Genomic DNA, 6,269 nt, shown 5'->3' on the forward strand with positions numbered 1-6,269 from the left:
AGAAAAAAAAAAAAGATATATATATCCGATACTAATAAGAAAATGTATTTTTATTTACAAAAATTCAAATTATAATTTCAAATAAACATTAATTTCAATAATAGGTATCATTAATACATATCCAAGTTGAATTTTCTCTTGATAAATTTCAGGAACGTAACTGACAAAGAAAACAAAACAAAACAAAAACACCCACAAAACTAAAGTTGCTATATAACTGTAGTTCAGTAATACAGTGCTTGCCTACTATATATAAGGCCTCAAATTAATTATAATTTCAAATAAACATTAATTTCAATAATAGGTATCATTAATACATATCCAAGTTGAATTTTCTCTTGATAAATTTCAGGAACGTAACTGACAAAGAAAACAAAACAAAACAAAAACACCCACAAAACTAAAGTTGCTATATAACTGTAGTTCAGTAATACAGTGCTTGCCTACTATATATAAGGCCTCAAATTCAAACCTCAGGCACAAAGAAATTACAAAAATATAAAAACAAAAGAAGAAAAAATATTCAAGTCAGAGATGTGGTCTAAGTAGTACTTTTTCACAAAGCATAGTGGCTCATGCCTACCCCAATACTCAAGATACAGAAGCAAGAGGAAAAGTAATTCAAGACCAGCCTGAACTGCTATGAGACCTGCTGTCACCACTGTCCTTCCCCAACTTCATTCTTCCGCATGCAGATGTCCAGTTTTCTCAACACTATTTGTAGAAAGTATTGTTGTTATCCAAGTCTCAGTTCTATAATTAACATTTTAAAAATAATTTCAGAGCCATTGAGATGACTCAGTGGGTAAAAACAATTGCTGTGCAAGCTTGAAGACCTGAGTTTGATTCCCAGATCCCACTGTAAAGGAGAGTGCAGAGTACCGAAAGCTGTCATCTACGCGCGTGCACACACAAAACAAAAATTTATAATCAAGAATCCAAGCTTTTACTTAGACGAACTAGAATAAAAAGAACAAATTAAATCCAAAGCAAGCACACAGAAGGAAAAAAATAAAGAGCTAAAAATCAGGAAATTAAGAGAAAAACCTATGAATCCAAATACTGTTTCCTGAAAAGACCAATGAAAATGATAAACTATTAACAAGATCAGTCAATGAAAAAAGAGAGGAGGAAGGGGAGCACACAGAAATAAAAAAGCTACAGGTCTTATTAGGCATTAAAAGGACAATAAAGAAGTATTATAAACAACTTTATGCCAATGCACTTGATTACTAGGAGAAAAGGACAGATTTGTTGAACAGATAACCTTAGAAGTATTCTATTAACAGAAATTAAATCACAGTTCAACAACCCAACAGGGAGCCTCAGTGGTTAAGAGCACTTTCTGCTCTTCCAGAGGATCTGAGTTCAGCTGGGTGGCTCAAACCACCTATAACTCCAGTTCCAGGGGATCCTCTTCTGGCCTCCATGGGCATTGCACAACATGGGTACACTTACATAAATGCAGGCAAAATACTCATATATATATAAAATAAAAACACCCCCCCCCCAATTTTAAAACTGCCGAAGAAAACTCTAAGCACAGATGGCTTTGCTGGTCAATTCTAACAAGAAATTTAAAAAGTGTATCAAAGCAAGGACACGATCTAGCAGAAATCTAAAGGAAGGACTGTTTCCCAAATCTATTTTAGGAAGTCAACATTATTCTGATTGAACAGTTATTAGAAGAAAGCTATTGACCATTAGTTCTCATGAACAATCACAAAAGCACTTGACAAAACTGAATCCATCATGTAGTTTGTTCAATATTCAAAAGTCAATCACTGTTACTCATCCTATCAATAAATGAAAAAGAGAAAAACTACATGATCAACTTATAGATGAAAAGGAGCATCTGACAAAAATTAGCATTCATTCCAGATAGAAACTGTCAGAAAACCTAGGAATAGAAGGGGATGTCCTCAAGGTAATAAGCCATATCCATGAAAACCTACAGGGTAAATGCTTCCCTCCAAGACAAGGAAATATGCCCTTTATCATCATTTCTATTCAACACTGAAATGACGGTCCTAGCCATTTCAATAAGGCAAGAAAAAGAAATAAAAGGTTTACAGATTGAAATGAAGAAATAAAACTTTTATTTACAAAAGGCATGTTGACTACACAATCTGAAAAATCTGCTAAAAATAGTAGAATATGTGAGTCTAGCAAGGTCACAGAGTTCTAGATTAACATATAAAAACCTATTTTTCCCCTAGTCACTTGTAATGAACAATAAGAAACTGATCCTTAAAGTGGGATTTTTAAAAAACCAACCAAACAAAAAACCACAACCCACCAAAAATAAAATATCTTCAAAGTTTGTATGCTAAAAACTACAAAACTGGGGCTGGAGAGATGGCTCAGTGATTAAGAACAGTAACTGTTCTTGCAGAAGAGCCAGGTTCCTATCCCAGCACCTACATGGCAGCTAACAACTGTCCTTAACTCCAGTTCCAGGTGATCTGATAGCCTCTTCTATCCTCTGCAGGCATTGCATGACACGGGTGCACTTACCTACATGCAGGCATAACACTCATACACATAAAATAAAAAAAATAAATACTTGTTAAAAAACTACAAAGCTTTGATGAGAGAAACTAAAAACCTAAATAAATGGAGAAACAACATTTTATAAATTGGAAAACAATGTTGACAAGCTATTATTAAGTATCTCTGATTTGATCCATATATTCAATACAATCACAATTTAAAAAAAATCCCCCTAGATTTTTTGGTGGAAAACCAACAAGCTGATCCTAGAATTTGGATGGATAAACAAGGACCCAGATACCAAAAAATGTTTGGGGGAAAAAAAAAAGAAATATTTACACTAACTTATTTCAAGAATTACCATAAAAATGCAATAATCACAACAGGGCATTGGAAAAGGAGAGATATACAGATCAACAAAACATAAAAGAAACTTTAGAACTAGATCATATACATGCAGTCAATCGACTAGGTTTTGTTTGTTTAATTTGGAGTTTGGGGATTTTTTTAAGCAATACTAAGAAATGAACTCGGGTCTTCAAGGCTTTTTTTTTTTGAAGATTTTTTATTTTATGTGTATGAGTATTTTGCTTGTATGTACTTAAGTGTAACACGTGTATGCTTGGTGCTTATGGAGGTCAGAACAGGATGTCAGATGGCCTGGATCTAGAGTTACAGATGATAGCCACCTGTTAGCTGACATGTGGATGCTGGGAACCAAACCTAGGTCCTCCCCAAGAGCAGCCAGTGCTCTTAACCACTGAGCCATGTCTCCAGTCTCTGTATATGAATGTTTTGCTTGCATGTATATATGTGCACATGTGTATGCCTGGTGCTGTGAAGGCCAGAAGAGGACGTTGAATCCCTGGAATTGGTGTTACAGATGGTTAATAAGCTGCCATGTGGATGCCAGGACCCAAACTTGGGTCCCTGGAAGAACAGCAAGTGCTCTTAACCATCTTTCCAGCCCTGAACCCAGGGTTTTACATATGCTAGGCAAGTGCTCTACCATAGAGCTACATTCCCAACCCTTTATGATTTTGAAACAGGGTCTTGCTAAATTATAGGCCTGAATTTGTAATCTCCTGTCTCAACTTTCTGAGTTTCTCAGCTTCCTGAGTAGCTGGGATTATAGACATATGCTATCACACCTGACTTCAAATAACTTTTAAAAGCAAATTTACTGAGGTATATTTTGCTTATGATATTATACACCCATTTCAAATGTATAAATCATGGTCAATTGATTTTTGAAAAGACATCAAAGTAATTAATGGTTAAGAAGTAGGTTTCTCAGTAGTGATGGAACAACTAAAAATCTACAATTAAAAATAAGCCTTGATTCATACTTTTGCAACACATTAAACAATCTTCATTTTATACCTAAACAATATTTCTGTATTTAATATTCAAAACATTTGAACATGAAATTACTTATAAAGCCTAAAACTATAAAATGTCTAGAGGAAAATATTAAAGACAGTGAATTGAACAGAAAAAACACAAACCCCTAAAAGGGAAATTGTTAAGACTTTATCTAAATTAAAAATCTCTTATCTTCAAAAAATAACATTAAGAGAATTAAAAGACAAGAAAATATTCCCTAAACACTCATCTAATCAATGATGAATGACTAAAATATACATTAAAAACTCAACAAATTCAACATTGGGGGAAAAAAAGATAGCTAGTAAGTACATCAAAGGATATACAACATCATATTAGAGAAATACAAATTAACTACTGTGGGCTAGTACTATAAAACTATTAATAGGTTTCTTAAGGGGCTGGAGAGACAGCTCAGAGGTTAAGAGCACTGGCTGTTCTTACAGAGGACCTGGGTTCAAATCCCAGCACTCACGTGGCAGCTAGCAATTGTCCATAATGCCAATTCCAAGGGGATCCGATGTCCTCCTCTGACCTCTGCAGGCACTGCACGAAACAGGTGCACTTACATGCATGCAGGCAATACACTCAGACACATAAAAATAATATTTTTTTAAAAAAACCTTTTTTTAATGTGTATGAGTTTTATATCTGCATGTAAGTGCATCCATGTCGTGCATTGCCTGTGGAGGACAGAAGAGGGTGTCGGATACCTTGGAACTAGAGTTAAGGACAGTTGTTAGGCACCATGTGGGTGCTGGGATTCGAGCCTGGGTCCTCTACAAGAGTAGCCAATGCTCTTAACTGCTGAGCTATCTCTCCAGTCAAAAAAATAAAGGTTTTTAAAGAACAAAAATTGGGGCTAAAGAGATAGCTCAGTAGTTTAAGGATGCATACTGCTTTTGCAGAAGACTTGAGTTCAGTTTCCAGTGTCCATGTTGGAAGGCTCACAACTGCCTCTAACTCAAGCTCCAGAGGATCTGACCCTCTGACATCTACAGGCACCCACAGTCAGTTGCACTGTCTCTCTCTCTCTCTCTCTCTTTCTCATAATTAAAAATAAAAATCAATCTTTTTTTAAAAAAGACTCATAAGTACTTGCCACAAAAGTGTGAGGATTTGAGTTTGATCCCTCAGAATCCATGTAAAAGAGTGTATTTTTATCATCCCAGTGTGGGGGCGCCAGAGACAGGAGGATCCCTGGAGTTCAAAGGTCTGCTAGCCTAGCCTTCTAGGTGAACTCCAGGCCAATGAGAGACCCTGTTTCAAAAAACAAGGTAGACAGCTCCTGAGGAACAATATTCAAGATTGTCCTCTGGCCTCCATATCAATATGTGCACACCTACACACATGTACCTATATACACAAGCACACAAACATACACAAAAGTCACATTACTAAATGCTGGCACAGATACGAAACAAATAGATCTCTCATACAATGCCAGTAAAATGAAAAATGGCCCAACTATTTTGGAAAATGATGTGAAAGTTTCTCTGTGTGTGTATATATATGTTATACATACATATGTGGGTGTGTACACTTGTATGTGTATACATGTGGAAGTCAGAGATCAAAGTTGGGTATCTTCCTCTATCACTATCCACTTTATTTTTTTCAGACAGGGCCTTTTCCATGGAACTTGGAGCTCTAGTAACAATTTGGCAAAAATGGCTGATCAGTGAGCTCCAGGGATCCTTCTGTCTCTTCCTCACTGACATGAGGATTACAGGCACATGCCGTTTTTCAAACAAGACCAATGGGGAGCTGGACTCAGGTCTCATACTTGTGCAGAAATCACACTACCATTTCCCTAGTCCTAAAAAAGACAAATATACAGACTCAGAAAACAAATTAGTGGTTGTTAGGGTATGGGGACTAGAAAATGAGTTGATAAACAAAGGATCACCAGGCAACTTGCTGAAGTGACAGAATACTCCATATTTTGACTAGATACATGACTGTATCCTTCTCAAAATTCATATACAATGAATATACAGGTTGAGTATCCCTAATCTGACAATCCAGAATTCATAATGTGCCAAAATCTCAAGCTTTTTTCAGAATAATGTAATGCCACCAGCAGAAGACTCCACACTGTGAAACTGGTTTCATAGCATAAAATTACTTAAAAGATTATATAAATTTACCTTACCTTCAGGCTATGTGTTTTTAAAAGATATTTTATTATTTTTATTTTATGTGTATGAGTATATTGCTTGTACGTATGTGAGTGCACCCATGTTGTTCAGTGCCACAGAGGTCAGAAGAGGTCTTCAGATTCCTCTGGAACTGGAGTTAAGGACGGTTCATAGCTGCCATGTGGGTGCTGGGAATCAAACCTGGGTCCTCTGCAAGAGCAGTCAGTGCTCTTAACTGCTGAGCCATCT

General features: G+C 36.1%; 1 protein-coding gene across 2 annotated transcripts in view; it reads right to left on the bottom strand.

The window, feature by feature from the left end:
- Vcpip1 (valosin containing protein interacting protein 1) overlaps positions 1–6,269 on the bottom strand; it is a 31,910-nt gene that overhangs the window by 2,434 nt on the left and 23,207 nt on the right. The gene's annotated exons all lie outside the window — the stretch shown is intronic.

Source organism: Nannospalax galili, unplaced genomic scaffold, assembly GCF_000622305.1.
Source record: "Nannospalax galili isolate Female #2095 unplaced genomic scaffold, S.galili_v1.0 scaffold247, whole genome shotgun sequence".
NCBI lineage: Eukaryota > Metazoa > Chordata > Mammalia > Rodentia > Spalacidae > Nannospalax > Nannospalax galili.